At 44.9% G+C, this 18,894-nt stretch overlaps 1 protein-coding gene across 2 annotated transcripts in view; it reads left to right on the top strand.

The window, feature by feature from the left end:
* The window catches only part of st6galnac3 (ST6 (alpha-N-acetyl-neuraminyl-2,3-beta-galactosyl-1,3)-N-acetylgalactosaminide alpha-2,6-sialyltransferase 3), a 136,044-nt gene extending 134,460 nt beyond the window's left edge, over nucleotides 1-1,584 (top strand). The window contains exon 6 of one of the 2 annotated variants that reach the window (XM_055866030.1): nucleotides 1-1,584. This exon is cut by the window's left edge and continues 1,163 nt beyond it. The gene's annotated coding sequence lies outside the window, so the exon portion shown is untranslated. The other variant, XM_055866028.1, reaches the window with a different exon arrangement.
* Nucleotides 1,585-18,894: the final 17,310 nt, after the last annotated feature.

The following is an 18,894-nucleotide window of genomic DNA, read 5'->3' as shown; positions in this document are numbered from 1 at the left end:
TTCTAGAACTCTGTTGTCATCTTCTAGAACTCTGTTGACCTCTTCTAGAACTCTGTTGTCCTCTTCTGGAACTCTGAGTTGGAGAAAATGTGATGTCATAAAGGAGCTCCGGAGCAGGGGTCTTTCTTGACCTCCAATCATCTACTGCTTTGATGTTGTAAAGGTTGGTGAATGACAAAGGACAAATAGCTCAACTCAACAGATACGGGATAAGAAAAGAATGAAACCAACAAACTGTTTTTCATCTCTACAGTAGCTACACACAGGCAGTCTCCCTAATGGCACAATATTCCCTAGATAGTGCACTACTTTTGACCAGGGCCCTATAGGTAGTGCACTATGTAGGGAATAGGGTCCTTTAGATGTGCTGAAGCCCTGTACAGTACAGTATCTCACATGTCTGAACTCTCCAAGATGTTGTTATTCTATGTCAGGCTGGGTGTTGATAGAGGCCTGTTACCGATCTCTGACCAGCTACACTACTTTATTCTCCGCCGTCTGGCTGTACCCCCTTTCTGTCTCTACCAGGGGTGTCTCAAATGGTGCCCTATTCCCTATATAGAGCATTTCTTTAACCAGGGCCCATAGGGCTGACTGTAAGGCTGACCATAAGGCTGACCATAAGGCTGACTATAAGGCTGACTATAGGGCTGACCATAGGGCTGACCTTAGAGCTGACCATAGGGCTGACTATAGGGCTGACTATAGGGCTGACTATAGGGCTGACTATAGGGCTGACTATAGGGCTGACTATAGGGCTGACCATAGGGCTGACCATAGGGCTGACTATAGGGTTGACTATAGGGCTGACTATAGGGCTGGCTATAGGGCTGACAATAGGGCTGACTATATGGCTGACTATAGGGCTGACTATAGGGCTGACCATAGGGCTGACCATAGGGCTGACTATAGGGCTGACTATAGGGCTGACCATAGGGCTGACTATAAGGCTGACCATAGGGCTGACTATAGGGCTGACTATAGGGCTGACCATAGGGCTGACTATAGGGCTGACTATAGGGCTGACCATATGGCATAGTGCTGACCATAGAGCTGTCCATATGGCATAGTGCTGACTATATGGCTGACTATAGGGCTGACCATAGGGCTGACCATAGGGCTGACTATAGGGCTGACTATAGGGCTGACTATAGGGCTGACTATAGGGCTGACTATAGGGCTGACTATATGGCTGACTATAGGGCTGGCTATAGGGCTGACTATAGGGCTGGCTATAGGGCTGACTATAGGGCTGACCATAGGGCTGACCATAGGGCTGACTATAGGGCTGACTATAGTGCTGACTATAGGGCTGACTATAGGGCTGACTATAGGGCTGACTATAGGGCTGACTATAGGGCTGACTATAAGGCTGACCATAAGGCTGGCTATAGGGCTGACTATAGGGCTGACCATAGGGCTGACTATAAGGCTGACCATAAGGCTGGCTATAGGGCTGACTATAGGGCTGACTATAGGGCTGACTATAAGGCTGACCATAAGGCTGGCTATAGGGCTGACTATAGGGCTGACCATAGGGCTGACTATAAGGCTGACCATAAGGCTGGCTATAGGGCTGACTATAGGGCTGACTATAGGGCTGACTATAGGGCTGACTATAGGGCTGACTATAGGGCTGACTATAGGGCTGACTATAGGGCTGACTATAGGGCTGACTATAGGGCTGACCATAGGGCTGACTATAGGGCTGACTATAGGGCTGACTATAAGGCTGACCATAAGGCTGGCTATAGGGCTGACTATAGGGCTGACCATAGGGCTGACTATAAGGCTGACCATAAGGCTGGCTATAGGGCTGACTATAGGGCTGACTATAGGGCTGACTATAGGGCTGACTATAGGGCTGACTATAGGGCTGACTATAGGGCTGACTATAGGGCTGACTATAGGGCTGACTATAGGGCTGACCATAGGGCTGACTATAGGGCTGACTATAGGGCTGACTATAGTGCTGACTATAGGGCTGACTATAGGGCTGACTATAGGGCTGACTATATGGCTGACTATAGGGCTGACTATAGGGCTGACCATAGGGCTGACCATAGGGCTGACTATAGGGCTGACTATAGGGCTGACCATAGGGCTGACTATAAGGCTGACCATAGGGCTGACTATAGGGCTGACTATAGGGCTGACCATAGGGCTGACTATAGGGCTGACTATAGGGCTGACCATATGGCATAGTGCTGACCATAGAGCTGTCCATATGGCATAGTGCTGACTATATGGCTGACTATAGGGCTGACCATAGGGCTGACCATAGGGCTGACTATAGGGCTGACTATAGGGCTGACTATAGGGCTGACTATAGGGCTGACTATATGGCTGACTATAGGGCTGGCTATAGGGCTGACTATAGGGCTGGCTATAGGGCTGACTATAGGGCTGACCATAGGGCTGACCATAGGGCTGACTATAGGGCTGACTATAGTGCTGACTATAGGGCTGACTATAGGGCTGACTATAGGGCTGACTATAGGGCTGACTATAGGGCTGACTATAAGGCTGACCATAAGGCTGGCTATAGGGCTGACTATAGGGCTGACCATAGGGCTGACTATAAGGCTGACCATAAGGCTGGCTATAGGGCTGACTATAGGGCTGACTATAGGGCTGACTATAGGGCTGACTATAGGGCTGACTATAGGGCTGACTATAGGGCTGACTATAGGGCTGACTATAGGGCTGACTATAGGGCTGACTATAGGGCTGACCATAGGGCTGACTATAGGGCTGACTATAGGGCTGACTATAGTGCTGACTATAGGGCTGACTATAGGGCTGACTATAGGGCTGACTATAGGGCTGACTATAGGGCTGACTATAAGGCTGACCATAAGGCTGGCTATAGGGCTGACTATAGGGCTGACCATAGGGCTGACTATAAGGCTGACCATAAGGCTGGCTATAGGGCTGACTATAGGGCTGACCATAGGGCTGACTATAGGGCTGACTATAGGGCTGATCATAGGGCTGACTATAGGGCTGACCATAAGGCTGACTATAGGGCTGACTATAGGGCTGACTATAGGGCTGACCATAGAGCTGTCCATATGGCATAGTGCTGACTATATGGCTGACTATAGGGCTGACCATAGTGCTGACTATAGGGCTGACTATATGGCTGACCATAGGGCTGACCATAGGGTTGATCATAGAGCTGACTATAGGGCTGACTATAGGGCTGACCATAGGGCTGACCATATGGCATAGTGCTGACCATAGAGCTGTCCATATGGCATAGTGCTGACTATATGGCTGACCATTGGGCTGATCATAGGGCATAGGGCTGACTATAGGGCTGACTATAGGGCTGACTATAGGGCTGACTATAGGGCTGACTATAGGGCTGACTATAGGGCTGACCATAGGGCTGATCATAGGGCATAGGGCTGACTATAGGGCTGACTATAGGGCTGACTATAGGGCTGACTATAGGGCTGACTATAGGGCTGACTATAGGGCTGACTATAGGGCTGACTATAGGGCTGACTATAGGGCTGACTATAGGGCTGACCATTGGGCTGATCATAGGGCATAGGGCTGACTATAGGGCTGACTATAGGGCTGACTATAGGGCTGACTATAGGGCTGACTATAGGGCTGACTATAGGGCTGACTATATGGCTGACTATAGGGCTGACTATAGGGCTGACTATAGGGCTGACTATAGGGCTGACTATAGGGCTGACTATAGGGCTGACCATAGGGCTGACCATAGGGCTGACCATAGGGCTGACTATAGGGCTGACTATAGGGCTGACTATAAGGCTGACTATAGGGCTGACTATAGGGCTGACCATAGGGCTGACTATAGGGCTGACTATAGGGCTGACCATAGGGCTGACCATAGGGCTGACCATAGGGCTGACTATAGGGCTGACTATAGGGCTGACCATAGGGCTGACCATAGGGCTGACTATAGGGCTGACTATAGGGCTGACTATAGGGATGACCATAGGGCTGACCATAGGGCTGACTATAGGGCTGACTATATGGCTGACTATATGGCTGACTATAGGGCTGACTATAGGGCTGACCATAGGGCTGATCATAGAGCTGACCATAGGGCTGACCATAGGGCTGACCATAGGGCTGACCATAGGGCTGACTATAGGGCTGACGGAAGGGCTGACCATAGGGCATAGGGCTGACCATAGGCCTGACTATAGGGCTGACTATAGGGCTGACTATAAGGCTGACTATAGGGCTGACTATAGGGCTGACTATAGGGCTGACTATAGGGCTGACTATAGGGCTGACCATAAGGCTGACCATAGGGCTGACTATAGGGCTGACTATGGGGCTGACCATAAGGCTGACCTTAGGGCTGACCATAAGGCTGACTATAGGGCTGACTATAGGGCTGACTATATGGCTGACCATAGGGCTGACTATAGGGCTGACCATAGGGCTGACCATAGGGCTGACTATAGGGCTGACTATAGAGCTGACCATAGGGCTGACCATAGGGCTGACTATAATGCTGACCATAGGGCTGACTATAGGGCTGACTATAGGGCTGACTATAGGGCTGACTATAGGGCTGACTATATGGCTGACTATAGGGCTGACTATAGGGCTGACCATAGGGCTGACCATAAGGCTGACTATATGGCTGACTATAAGGCTGACTATAGGGCTGACTATAGGGCTGACTATAGGGCTGACTATAGGGCTGACTATAGGGCTGACCATAGGGCTGACTATAGGGCTGACCATAGGGCTGACCATAGGGCTGACTATAGGGCTGACCATAGGGCATAGGGCTGACCATAGGGCTGACCATATGGCTGACCATAGGGCTGACCATAGGGCTGACTATAATGCTGACTATATGGCTGACTATAGGGCTGACCATAGGGCTGACTATAGGGCTGACCATAGAGCTGACCATAGGGCTGACTATAGGGCTGACCATAGAGCTGACCATAGGGCTGACTATAGGACTGACCATAGGGCTGACTATAGGGCTGACTATAATGCTGACCATAGGGCTGACCATAGGGCTGATGATAAGGCTGACCATAGGGCTGACTATAGGGCTGACTATAAGGCTGACTATAGGGCTGACTATAGGGCTGACTATAGGGCTGACTATAGGGCTGACTATAGGGCTGACTATAGGGCTGACTATAGGGCTGACCATAGGGCTGGCTATAGGGCTGACTATAGGGCTGACTATAGGGCTGACTATAGGGCTGACTATAGGGCTGACCATAGGGCTGACCATAGGGCTGGCTATAGGGCTGACCATAGGGCTGACTATAGGGCTGACTATAGGGCTGACTATAGGGCTGACCATAGGGCTGACTATAGGGCTGACCATAGGGCTGACTATAGGGCTGACTATAAGGCTGACTATAGGGCTGACTATAGGGCTCTGGTCAAGAGTAATGCACTGTATAGAGATTAGGGTGCTCTTTGGGACGCAGGCAAGATGTGTTTATTCAGTCCTTCATCTGGTTTAGGAGACAAACAAACAGACTGGCAATGTGCCATTTCTTTTCTACATTATTAACAAACTAGGCTGAAATGCACGAGCAGAGCCAGAGCCTCCTTGGATGCTACCATGGGGTCAATACTAACGTCCTCCAACGTTCACTTAGGCTGAGTCCCATGTGGCTCCCTATTCCCAATGTAGTGCACTCCGTTTGCCCAGAGCCCTGTGGGGAATAGGGAGCCGTTGACATCGATGTGTCAAAGTGAAGACGACACTCGATCGGTGTTGTTGTAACGTCGATGCCGTGAAAGGATGTTACACCGGACAATGAGCCTTTCCTGCGTCGGCAGGATAATCACCGCAGCACAGCCTGCCCGCTAGTCATTTATTACAGAGCACAGAGCGATAGGAGTGAGTCCTAAACGGCACCCTAATACTGTATAGTGCACTACGTAGGGATCGGGGTTGCGTTTGGTAGGCCTTGGTGTGTTTTCACCCTCTGTACCATGTGATGTGCCGACATTCGTTTGACAACGTGAGAGACAACAACCCAGCAACTGCAGGCAGAGCGAGCTACTGCGCAAATATGAAATGTGTTTATAAAATACAGATGAAGAGAGATGAAGATATTTCCTGTATATGATGTCTGCAGTGAGAACCCTATCTATCTATCTATCTATCTATCACAGGAGGTTGGTGGCACCTTAATTGGGGAGGATGGGCTCGTAGTAACGGCTGGAGAGGAATCAGTGGAATGGTGTCAGATACATCATACACATGGTTTCCATGGTTTCTATGGTTTCCAGGTGTTTAATGCCATTCCATTCGCTCCGTTCCAGACATTATTATGAGCCGTCCTCCCCTCAGCAGCCTCCAACAGCCTCCAGCAGCCTCCAACAGCCTCCAGCAGCCTCCAGCCTCTCTCTCTCTCTCTCTCTCTCTCTCTCTCTCTCTCTCTCTCTCTCTCTCTCTCTCTCTCTCTCTCTCTCTCTCTCTCTCTCTCTCTATCTATCCATGATCATTTTGTGCCTGTGAGTGAATGTCATGATACAGTACATTGTTGTACATAGACTTCAGTGCACTCTTAACTATCACACGTCGTCTCTAACTATCACACATCGTCTTTTCCCCCCCCTTAAATTCCTCTGTTCCGTGTCTCTGTCCATGTAGCCAAGACCTACATTTACCTGACCCTGTGGTCGAGTCCATTTGTGAGTCCCAATGATGTGTATTTTATCCGGAAGTGTGAATCCAAGTGTAAAAGCATTGGATTGGTGGAGGTATGGGCAAGAGGGATTTTCCACCACGTTTCCTACAGGGTCCCCTGTATAGACATACACACAGAACCAGTCATTTCCTTTAAAATCAGCGAAGCCAAGTGAACAAGTCTCCTGGGAGACAGGAGAGATAATTGAGTTTTGTTGGTATGTCTGATTTTGTCCGCTGCATGTCTCTGATCCGTGTGATCTCTGCATATTGACGTCCCTACAGTATACAGTAGCATGCTTTTGTATCCGACTCAGTGTACATATGTACTATATCACGTAGGTGTTTTATACTGTTCCAATCAGCCTGTTATTGTGATGTCATCCTCTGGCAGATCAAGTCAGCGTTCTGGCCCACCGCAGCAGACTTTACATTTCACACGTTACGTCATTTAGCCGACGCTCTTATCCAGAGCGACTTACACTTTAAGTATCTCCTTTCTCACTTCATCACGTAGCTGGTAATAAGACAAGTGAATGGCACAGCAAAGCGTCCATTTGCTATCAGATTAAACTCAGAAACCAGACCATCCACAGTCCACTAGTAGTCAGAAGTGGTGAGCTCTGTCGGTAACCTAATAGGCCAGATGAGAGAGAGTCTGTGGATTTTAACACCCCTGTTCCATTTTAGCACCCCGTCACTGTCCCTGTACCCCTTAGCTCCCCTTTAGCTCCATTTGCCCTCTGTGTGATCCTGAACAATTTAGAGGTCCTCTGTGTGATCCTGATCTATTTAGAGGTCCTCTGTGTGATCCTGATCTATTTAGAGGTCCTCTGTGTGATCCTGATCTATTTAGAGGTCCTCTGTGTGATCCTGATCAATTTAGAGGTCCTCTGTGTGATCCTGATCTATTTAGAGGTCCTCTGTGTGATCCTGATCTATTTAGAGGTCCCCTGTGTGATTCTGATCTATTTAGAGGTCCTCTGTGTGAACTCAATCTATTTAGAGGTCCTCTGTGTAATCCTGATCTATTTAGAGGTCCTCTGTGTGATCCTGATCTATTTAGAGGTCCTCTGTGTATTCCTGATCTATTTAGAGGTCCTCTGTGTGATCCTGATCAATTTAGAGGTCCTCTGTGTGATCCTGATCTATTTAGAGGTCCTCTGTGTGATCCTGATCTATTTAGAGGTCCCTGTGTGATTCTGATCTATTTAGAGGTCCTCTGTGTGAACTCAATCTATTTAGAGGTCCTCTGTGTAATCCTGATCTATTTAGAGGTCCTCTGTGTGATCCTGATCTATTTAGAGGTCCTCTGTGTATTCCTGATCTATTTAGAGGTCCTCTGTGTGATCCTGATCTATTTAGAGGGCCTCTGTGTGATCCTGATCTATTTAGAGGTCCTCTGTGTGAACTAAATCTATTTAGAGGCCCTCTGTGTAATCCTGATCTATTTAGAGGTCCTCTGTGTGATCCTGATCTATTTAGAGGTCCTCTGTGTGATCCTGATCTATTTAGAGGTCCTCTGTGTGATCCTGATCTAGTTAGAGGGCCTCTGTGTGATCCTGATCTATTTAGAGGTCCTCTGTGTGATCCTGATCTATTTAGAGGTCCTCTGTGTGATCCTGATCTATTTAGAGGCCCTCTCTGTGATCCTGATCTATTTAGAGGTCCTCTGTGTGATCCTGATCTATTTAGAGGTCCTCTGTGTGATCCTGATCTATTTAAAGGTCCTCTGTGTGATCCTGATCTATTTAGAGGTCCTCTGTGGGATCCTGATCTATTTAGAGGTCCTCTGTGTGATCCTGATCTATTTAGAGGCCCTTGGTGTGATCCTGATCTAGTTAGAGGGCCTCTGTGTGATCCTGATCTATTTAGAGGTCCTCTGTGTGATCCTGATCTATTTAGAGGCCCTCTGTGTGATCCTGATCTATTTCGAGGCCCTCTGTGTGATCCTGATCTATTTAGAGGTCCTCTGTGTGATCCTGATCTATTTAGAGGTCCTCTGTGTGATCTCAATCTATTTAGAGGCCCTCTGTGTGATCCTGATCTATTTAGAGGTCCTCTGTGTGAACTCAATCCATATATCTATGTAGCCTCCCTCTTACGTAGCCCCCCTCCTATGTAGCATCTCTCCAATGTAGCCCCCCTCCTACGTAGCCCCCCTCTTATGTAGCCTCTCTCCAATGTAGCCTCCCTCCTGTGTAGCCTCTCTCCTATGTAGCCTCTCTCCTATGTAGCCTCCCTCCTATGTAGCCTCTCTCCTACGTAGCCCCCCCCCCTATATAGCCTCTCTCCTATGTAGCCTCTCTCCTATGTAGCTACCCTCCTATGTAACCCCCCTCCTATGTAGCCTCTCTCCTACGTAGCCCCCCTCCTATGTAGCCTCTTTCCTATGTAGCCTCCCTCCTATGTAGCCTCTCTCCTATGTAGCCCCCTCCTATGTAGCCTCTCTCCTATGTAGCTACCCTCCTATGTAGCCTTCCTCCTATGTAGCCTCTCTCCTACGTAGCCCCCTCCTATGTTGCCTCTCTCCTACGTAGCCCCCTCCTATGTAGCCTCTCTCCTACGTAGCCCCCCTCCTATGTAGCCTCTCTCCTATGTAGCCCCCCTCCTATGTAGCCTCCCTCCTATGTAGCCTCTCTTCTACGTAGCCCCCTCCTATGTAGCCTCTCTCCTATGTAGCTACCCTCCTATGTAGCCTCCCTCCTATGTCGCCTCTCTCCTACGTAGCCTCCCTCCTATGTAGCCTCTCTCCTATGTAGCTACCCTCCTATGTAGCTACCCTGCTATGTAGCCTCTCTCCTATGTAGCTACCCTCCTATGTAGCCTCTTAGTCATGTCTGTTATCTTAACTCAATGGTGTTGTTCTTTTGCCATTTTGTCCATTGAACTTCTTAAACTGTCTCTGTTTTGTTTTGATGAAAAATGTATTATTTTTTTGTTGTTGTTGTGGTGAAGCGCTTTAATTTTTCACATCAAGTGTCCTTGATAAGCATCTGTGTATGTATGGTTGAGTTGTGGTTGGGATATGGTCAGGGGGGAAAGTAGATGTCATTTCCTCCCGGTACAGGAACTCCTATGTGTGCATGTGCTCGGGGTCTAATCATAGAATGACATATAGAATCCCCTATTAATTCAATAGGATCACTGTGGGCGTAGTCGTAAAAGATTTCTCATTTACCTTTTAAAATGTATGACGTTTTATTGTGGCGTAAACAATCATTTTAGAGGGCTCCTTTACTAGGCTACCCACACGTGTTCATTCCACTGGTAATATAACTCCAGCCTCCAAACAGTAGTGAACGAAAGAGAAGTCAGAAACACCACAGATCATTAGGCCGGAATTTATACGTCCACAGCTGTTCACACATGTCTCAGCCACTTATCTCTGCCTTGGCAAAATGTTAGTGTTCTGGTCGAACCACATGGCGTTTTGGAGCGTAGGCTATAGCACCTGTTTTCTAGTCCATCCACTCATTATTCATGCCACTGATGGTACGTAGTGAAGTAATAGTTTTCTGGACATTTTGTTTTATATATTTTGATAGGCTCTGGTAAGGTATACCCCCACTATTTATTTGATTGGGATGCCGTACCGGACTGTACCGCCTTGCTTTCACCCATGGATATGATTCATATATACCGTACATCCACAATACAAGAATGCAAATGCAAAATGGCCATCCTGCGTACTGCGTCAAGTTAATAATTGCAGTTATCATAGCTATTTTTATTTCCATTTCTAGTTTTATTTCTAGTTCTAGTTCTAGTTCCATTTCTAGTTCTAATTCCGTTTCTATTTCTAATTCTATTTCTAGTTCTAATTCCATTTCTAGTTCTAGTTCTATTTCTAATTCTATTTCTATTTCTAATTCCATTTCTATTTCTAGTTCCATTTCTAGTTCTAATTCTAATTCCATTTCTATTTCTAGTTCTAGTTCTATTTGTAGTTCCATTTCTAGTTCTAGTTCTATTTCTATTTCTAGTTCCATTTCCATTTCTATTACTAGTTCTATTTCTATTTCTATATATCTATGAATCTACAGTAGTTGTATATCTATGTATCTACAGTAGTTGTATATCTATGTATCTACAGTAGTTGTATATCTATGTATCTACAGTAGTGATATATCTATGTATCTACAGTAGTGATATATCTATGTATCTACAGTAGTTGTATATCTATGTATCTACAGTAGTGATATATCTATGTATCTACAGTAGTGATATATCTATGTATCTACAGTAGTGATATATCTATGTATCTACAGTAGTGATATATCTATGTATCTACAGTAGTTGTATATCTATGTATCTACAGTAGTGATATATCTATGTATCTACAGTAGTGATATATCTATGTATCTACAGTAGCTGTATATCTATTTTTGAAGTGTAAATTACATCCAATATGTATAGTATCTATCTGTAATTTTTTTATCATAGTTACTATCCCATGTAGATTATGGTCCCATTTCTATCATAGTTACTATTCCAGTGTATATTATAGTAATGTTTTATCATAGTTACTATTCCAGTGTAGATTATAGTCTTGTTTTATCATAGTTACTATTCCAGTGTAGATTATAGTCTTGTTTTATCATAGTTACTATTCCAGTGTATATTATAGTCTTGTTTCATCATAGTTACTATTCCAGTGTAGATTATAGTCTTGTTTTATCATAGTTACTATTCCAGTGTAGATTATGGTCATGTTTTATCATAGTTACTATTCCAGTGTAGATTATAGTAATGTTTTATCATAGTTACTATTCCAGTGTATATTATAGTCTTGTTTCATCATAGTTACTATTCCAGTGTAGATTATAGTCTTGTTTTATCATAGTTACTATTCCAGTGTAGATTATAGTCATGTTTTATCATAGTTACTATTCCAGTGTAGATTATAGTCATGTTTTTTTTTGTTTTTTTTAAATCCCCTTTTCTTCCCAATTTTCGTGGTATCCAATCGCTAGTAATTACTATCTTGTCTCATCGCTACAACTCCCGTACGGGCTCGGGAGAGACGAAGGTCAAAAGTCATGCGTCCTCCAAAGCACAACCCAACCAAGCCGCACTGCTTCTTAACACAGCGCGCCTCCAACCCGGAAGACAGCCGCACCAATGTGTCGGAGGAAACACCGTGCACCTGGCCCCCTTGGTTAGCGCGCACTGCGCCCGGCCCGCCACAGGAGTCGCTGGAGCGCGATGAGACAAGGAAATCCCTACTGGCCAAACCCTCCCTAACCCGGACGACGCTAGCCCAATTGTGCGTCGCCCCACGGACCTCCCGGTCGCGGCCGGTTGCGACAGAGCCTGGGGGCGAACCCAGAGACTCTGGTGGCGCAGTTAGCACTGCGATGCAGTGCCCTAGACCACTGCGCCACCCGGGAGGCCCTGATTATAGTCTTGTTTTATCATAGTTACTATTCCAGTGTAGATTATGGTAATGTTTTCATCATAGTTACTGTTCCAGTGTAGATTATAGTCTTGTTTTATCATAGTTACTATTCCAGTGTAGATTATAGTCTTGTTTTATCATAGTTACTGTTCCAGTGTAGATTATGGTCTTGTTTTATCATAGTTACTATTCCAGTGTAGATTATGGTCATGTTTTATCATAGTTACTATTCCAGTGTAGATTATAGTCTTGTTTTATCATAGTGTAGATTATTCCAGTGTAGATTATTGTCTTGTTTTATCATAGTGTAGATTATTCCAGTGTAGATTATAGTCTTGTTTTTTTCATAGTTACTATTCCAGTGTAGATTATAGTCTTGTTTTATCATAGTTACTAATCCAGTGTAGATTATAGTCTTGTTTTATCATAGTTACTATTCCAGTGTAGATTATAGTCTTGTTTTATCATAGTTACTATTCCAGTGTAGATTATAGTCTTGTTTTATCATAGTTACTATTCCAGTGTAGATTATAGTCTTGTTTTATCATAGTTACTATTCCAGTGTAGATTATAGTCTTGTTTCATCATAGTTACTATTCCAGTGTAGATTATAGTCTTTTTTCATCATAGTTACTATTCCAGTGTAGATTATAGTCTTGTTTTATCATAGTTACTATTCCAGTGTAGATTATAGTCTTGTTTCATCATAGTTACTATTCCAGTGTAGATTATAGTCTTGTTTCATCATAGTTACTATTCCAGTGTAGATTATAGTCTTGTTTTATCATAGTTACTGTTCCAGTGTAGATTATGGTCATGTTTTATCATAGTTACTATTCCAGTGTAGATTATGGTCATGTTTTATCATAGTTACTATTCCAGTGTAGATTATAGTCATGTTTTCATCATATTGGGAATCGTTGGAATTCTTTGACTGAATGGAATTCTTGGAATTCTTTGACTGAATGGAATTCTTGGAATTCTTTGACTGAATGGAATTCTTGGAATTCTTTGACTGAATTCACTGAATTGGATTCTGTTTTTACTGTTCCTTTTGGTGTCTTTGGTTTCTAAACAGTAAATGCTGTAATGAAACGCTAGCCTGGGTACCAGTCTGTTTGTGCAATCATTCAATCATATGACATGGACTGGCAAGGAGTAGAATGAAATCACAAACAGACTGGTACCTAGGCTACTGAAACTCCACAGTCACAGCAAATGAACCACCTTTTTTCGATACAGGAACAAAATCTGGTAAATACTTTGGAACTTTTTCTCTCTCTCGTCTTGTCTCGTTAACATCTCGGGTGTGATGCGTGCAGCATATTGGAACATTTGCTGTCTCTCGCCTTGTCTCGTGATCTTGGCTGTGATGCTTGCAGCATATTGCAAAAATTAAATCTCACCACGTTTTTAAATGAGTGTTTTATAAAAGGTGGTGAATTTTCTTTTGACAGTGATTTTAATAAAAATGTCTTACTTCTGTTTCTTCTGTTTTTAACGTGTCCCCCGCCCCCCCCCAGAGACCTGATCTGTTTCATCTGTTTTTAACGTGTCCCCCCCCCCCCAGAGACCTGATCTGTTTCTTCTGTTTTTAACGTGCCCCCCCCCCCCCCCAGAGACCTGATCTGTTTCATCTGTTTTTAACGTGCCACCCCCCCCCCCAGAGACCTGATCTGTTTCATCTGTTTTTAACGTGCCCCCCCCCCAGAGACCTGATCTGTTTCATCTGTTTTTAACGTGTGTCCCCCCCCCCAGAGACCTGATCTGTTTCTTCTGTTTTTAACGTGTCCCCCCCCCCCCAGAGACCTGATCTGTTTCTTCTGTTTTTAACGTTGCCCCCCCCCCCCCCCCCCCAGAGACCTGATCTGTTTCATCTGTTTTTAACGTGTCCCCCCCCCCCAGAGACCTGATCTGTTTCTTCTGTTTTTAACGTGTCCCCCCCCCCCCCCCCCCCAGAGACCTGATCTGTTTCATCTGTTTTTAACGTTGCCCCCCCCCAGAGACCTGATCTGTTTCATCTGTTTTTAACGTGCCCCCCCCCAGAGACCTGATCTGTTTCATCTGTTTTTAACGTTGCCCCCCCCCCCCCCAGAGACCTGATCTGTTTCTTCTGTTTTTAACATGTCCCCCCCCCCCCCAGAGACCTGATCTGTTTCTTCTGTTTTTAACGTGCCCCCCCCCCCCCCCAGAGACCTGATCTGTTTCATCTGTTTTTAACGTGCCCCCCCCCCACCCAGAGACCTGATCTGTTTCATCTGTTTTTAACGTGCCCCCCCCCCCCCCAGAGACCTGATCTGTTTCCTCTGTTTTTAACCCTTGCTAAGTTAGCCTCATTTCTCCCTTGCTAAGTTAGCCTCATTTCTCCCTTGCTAAGTTAGCCTCATTTCTCCCTTGCTAAGTTAGCCTAATTACTCCCTTACTAAGTTAGCCTAATTTCTCCCTTGCTAAGTTAGCTTAATTTCTCCCTTGCTAAGTTAGCCTAATTTCTCCCTTGCTAAGTTAGCCTAATTTTTCCCTTGCTAAGTTAGCCTAATTTTTCCCTTGCTAAGTTAGCCTAATTTCTCCCTTGCTAAGTTAGCCTAATTTCTCCCTTGCTAAATTAGCCTCATTTCTACCTTGCTAAGTTAGCCTAATTACTCCCTTGCTAAGTTAGCCTAATTACTCCCTTGCTAAGTTAGCCTCATTTCTCCCTTGCTAAGTTAGCCTCATTTCTCCCTTGCTAAGTTAGCCTAATTACATTTACATTTACATTTAAGTCATTTAGCAGACGCTCTTATCCAGAGCGACTTACAAATACATACATTCATACTTTTTTGTACTGGCCCCCCGTGGGAAACGAACCCACAACCCTGGCGTTGCAAGCGCCATGCTCTACCAACTGAGCCACACGGGGCTCCCTTGCTAAGTTAGCCTAATTACTCCCTTGCTAAGTTAGCCTAATTACTCCCTTGCTAAGTTTGCCTAATTTCTCACTTGCTAAGTTTGCCTAATTTCTCCCTTGCTAAGTTAGCCTAATTTCTACCTTGCTAAGTTATCCTAATTACTCCCTTGCTAAGTTAGCCTAATTACTCCCTTACTAAGTTTGCCTAATTTCTCACTTGCTAAGTTAGCCTAATTTCTCCCTTGCTAAGTTAGCCTAATTTCTCCCTTGCTAAATTAGCCTAATTACTACCTTGCTAAGTTAGCCTAATTACTTCCTTGCTAAGTTAGCCTAATTACTCCCTTGCTAAGTTAGCCTAATTACTCCCTTGCTAAATTAGCCTAATTTCTCCCTTGCTAAGTTAGCCTAATTACTTCCTTGCTAAGTTAACCTAATTACTTCCTTGCTAAGTTAGCCTAATTTCTCCCTTGCTAAATTAGCCTAATTACTACCTTGCTAAGTTAGCCTAATTACTTCCTTGCTAAGTTAGCCTAATTCAATCATTCTGAATGGTGTACATTCAGTGTACATGCACCCCGTTCTGGTCTCTTATACCTTTGTCATGCAGATAATCAATCCCCCCCCCCAAAAAAAAATCTGAGCGGAGAAACATTGAGCCAGTTTGAATTGGATGTGATCTGTGTTCAACCACCGTGTTGAGGTACAATATACACCATCAGTAGGTCATTGTCCACATAATTACTCTATTTATGGGCCAGAGCTATATGGAATAATTTGTTTTCCATTTTGTCATGTTTATGGATTATACTGCGACTGGGGAAATGACACGTCTTTTGTCATGTTTATGGATTATACTGCGACTGGGGAAATGACACGTCTGCTGATGCATTGACTAATAACTAAATAGCTGTGAGAGAGAGGATGTTGTTACTGACTGTGTGAGAGAGAGGAAGTGTTACTGACTGTGTGAGAGAGAGGAAGTGTTACTGACTGTGTGAGAGAGAGGAAGTGTTACGGACTGTGTGAGAGAGAGGAAGTGTTACTGACTGTGTGAGAGAGAGGAAGTGTTACTGACTGTGTGAGAGAGAGGAAGTGTTACTGACTGTGTGAGAGAGAGGAAGTGTTACTGACTGTGTGAGAGAGAGGAAGTGTTACTGACTGTGTGAGAGAGAGGAAGTGTTACTGACTGTGTGGGAGAGAGGAAGTGTTACGGACTGTGTGGGAGTGGGATGTTGTTACTGACTGTGTGAGAGAGAGGAAGTGTTACTGACTGTGTGAGAGAGAGGAAGTGTTACGGACTGTGTGAGAGAGAGGAAGTGTTACGGACTGTGTGAGAGAGAGGAAGTGTTACTGACTGTGTGAGAGAGAGGAAGTGTTACGGACTGTGTGAGAGAGAGGAAGTGTTACGGACTGTGTGAGAGAGAGGAAGTGTTACTGACTGTGTGAGAGAGAGGAAGTGTTACTGACTGTGTGAGAGAGAGGAAGTGTTACGGACTGTGTGAGAGAGAGGAAGTGTTACTGACTGTGTGAGAGAGAGGAAGTGTTACTGACTGTGTGAGAGAGAGGAAGTGTTACTGACTGTGTGAGAGAGAGGAAGTGTTACTGACTGTGTGAGAGAGAGGAAGTGTTACTGACTGTGTGAGAGAGAGGAAGTGTTACTGACTGTGTGAGAGAGAGGAAGTGTTACGGACTGTGTGAGAGAGAGGAAGTGTTACGGACTGTGTGGGAGTGGGATGTTGTTACTGACTGGTGTCTGACTGGTTGGCTTTGTCGGAGTGGGATGTTGTTACAGAGAGTACTGGCTGGCTGGCTGACTGACTGGCTGGCTGATTGACTGTGTGGGAATGGTATTTTGTTACAGAGAGTACTGGCTGGCTGACTGTGTGGGATTTTGTTAGAGTTTCCGGCAAGAGGGCGGACAGGTAGTGCAGCTATGTAGACTAGTCGTTCAGTACCTTGGCTCCAGGACTCAGTAAACTCTATTACTGTGTCATAGTATTTGTATTTATTATGGATCCCCATTAGTTCCTGCCAAGGCAGCAGCTACTCTTCCTGGGGTTTATTATGGATCCCCATTAGTTCCTGCCAAGGCAGCAGCTACTCTTCCTGGGGTTTATTATGGATCCCCATTAGTTCCTGTTGCCAAGGCAGCAGCTACTCTTCCTGGGGTTTATTATGGATCCCCATTAGTTCCTGCCAAGGCAGCAGCTACTCTTCCTGGGGTTTATTATGGATCCCCATTAGTTCCTGCCAAGGCAGCAGCTACTCTTCCTGGGGTTTATTATGGATCCCCATTAGTTCCTGCCAAGGCAGCAGCTACTCTTCCTGGGGTTTATGATGGATCCCTATTAGTTCCTGCCAAGGCAGCAGCTACTCTTCCTGGCTCCGGCAAAATGAAGGCAGTTATACAATTTTAAAAACATTACAATACATTCATAACAGATTTCACAACACACTAAGTGTGTGTCCTCAGGCCCCTACTCCACTACCACAAATCTACAACACTAAATCCATGTGTATGTGTGTGTATAGTGTGTATGTTATCATGTGTGTGTGTGTATGCATCTGTCTGTGCCTATGTTTGTATTGTTTCACAGTCCCCGCTGTTCCATAAGGTGAATTTTTATCTGTTTTTTAAATCTAATTTTACTGCTGCATCAGTTACTTGATGTGGAATAGAGTTCCATGTAGCCATGGCTCTATGTAGTACTGTGCGCCTCCCATAGTCTGTTCTTGACTTGGGGACTGTGAAGAGACCTCTGGTGGCATGTCTTGTGTGGTATGCATGGGTGTCCGAGCTGTGTGCTAGTAGTTTAAACAGACAGCTTGGTACATTCAACATGTCAATACCTCTTACAAAAACAAGTAGTGATGGATATTATTAATGTTTGCTCTCTGTGTACATCCAAGGGCCAGCCGTGTTGCCCTGTTCTGAGCCAATTGCAATTTTCCTAAGTCCCTCTTTGTGGCACCTGACCACACGACTGAACAGTAGTCCAGGTGCGACAAAACTATGGCCTGTAGGACCTGCCTTGTTGATAGTGTTGTTAAGAAGGTAGAAACTAGGGCCTGTAGGACCTGCCTTGTTGATAGTGTTGTTAAGAAGGTAGAAACTAGGGCCTGTAGGACCTGCCTTGTTGATAGTGTTGTTAAGAAGGTAGAAACTAGGGCCTGTAGGACCTGCCTTGTTGATAGTGTTGTTAAGAAGGTAGAAACTAGGGTCTGTAGGACCTGCCTTGATGATAGTGTTGTTAAGAAGGTAGAAACTAGGGCCTGTAGGACCTGCCTTGTTGATAGTGCTGTTAAGAAGGCAGAGCAGGGCTTTATTATGGACAGATTTCTCCCCATCTTAGCTACTGTTGTATCAATATGTTTTGACCATGACAGTTTACAATCCAGGGTTACTCCAAGCAGTTTAGTCTCCTCAACTTGCTCAATTTCCACATTATTTATTACAAGATTTAGTTGAGATTTAGGGTTTAGTGAATGATTTGTCCCAAAAGCAATGCCTTTAGTTTTTAAATATTTAGGACTAACTTATTCCTTGCCACCCATTCTGAAACTAACTGCAGCTCTTTGTTATGTGTTGCAGTCATTTCAGTCGCTGTAGTAGCTGATGTGTATAGTGTTGAGTCATCCGCATACATAGACACACTTGCTTTACTCAAAGCATGTCGTTACTAAAGATTGAAAAAAGTAAGGGGCCTAGACAGCTACCCTGGGGAATTCCTGATTTTACCTAGATTGTTGTTGGAGAGACTTCCATTAAAGAACACCCTCTATGTTCTGTTACACAGGTAACTCTTTATCCACAATAAAGCAAGGGGTGTAAAGCCAAAACACATCCGTGTTTTTCCAGTAGCAGGCTATGATCGATAATGTCAAAAGCCGCACTGAAGTCTAACAAAAATAGTAGGAGCATGTTACAAGTTTATTTGC

The sequence above is a fragment of the Salvelinus fontinalis genome, chromosome 17 (genome assembly GCF_029448725.1).
Source record: "Salvelinus fontinalis isolate EN_2023a chromosome 17, ASM2944872v1, whole genome shotgun sequence".
NCBI lineage: Eukaryota > Metazoa > Chordata > Actinopteri > Salmoniformes > Salmonidae > Salvelinus > Salvelinus fontinalis.
This window is presented reverse-complemented; position numbering and strand designations above follow the sequence as displayed.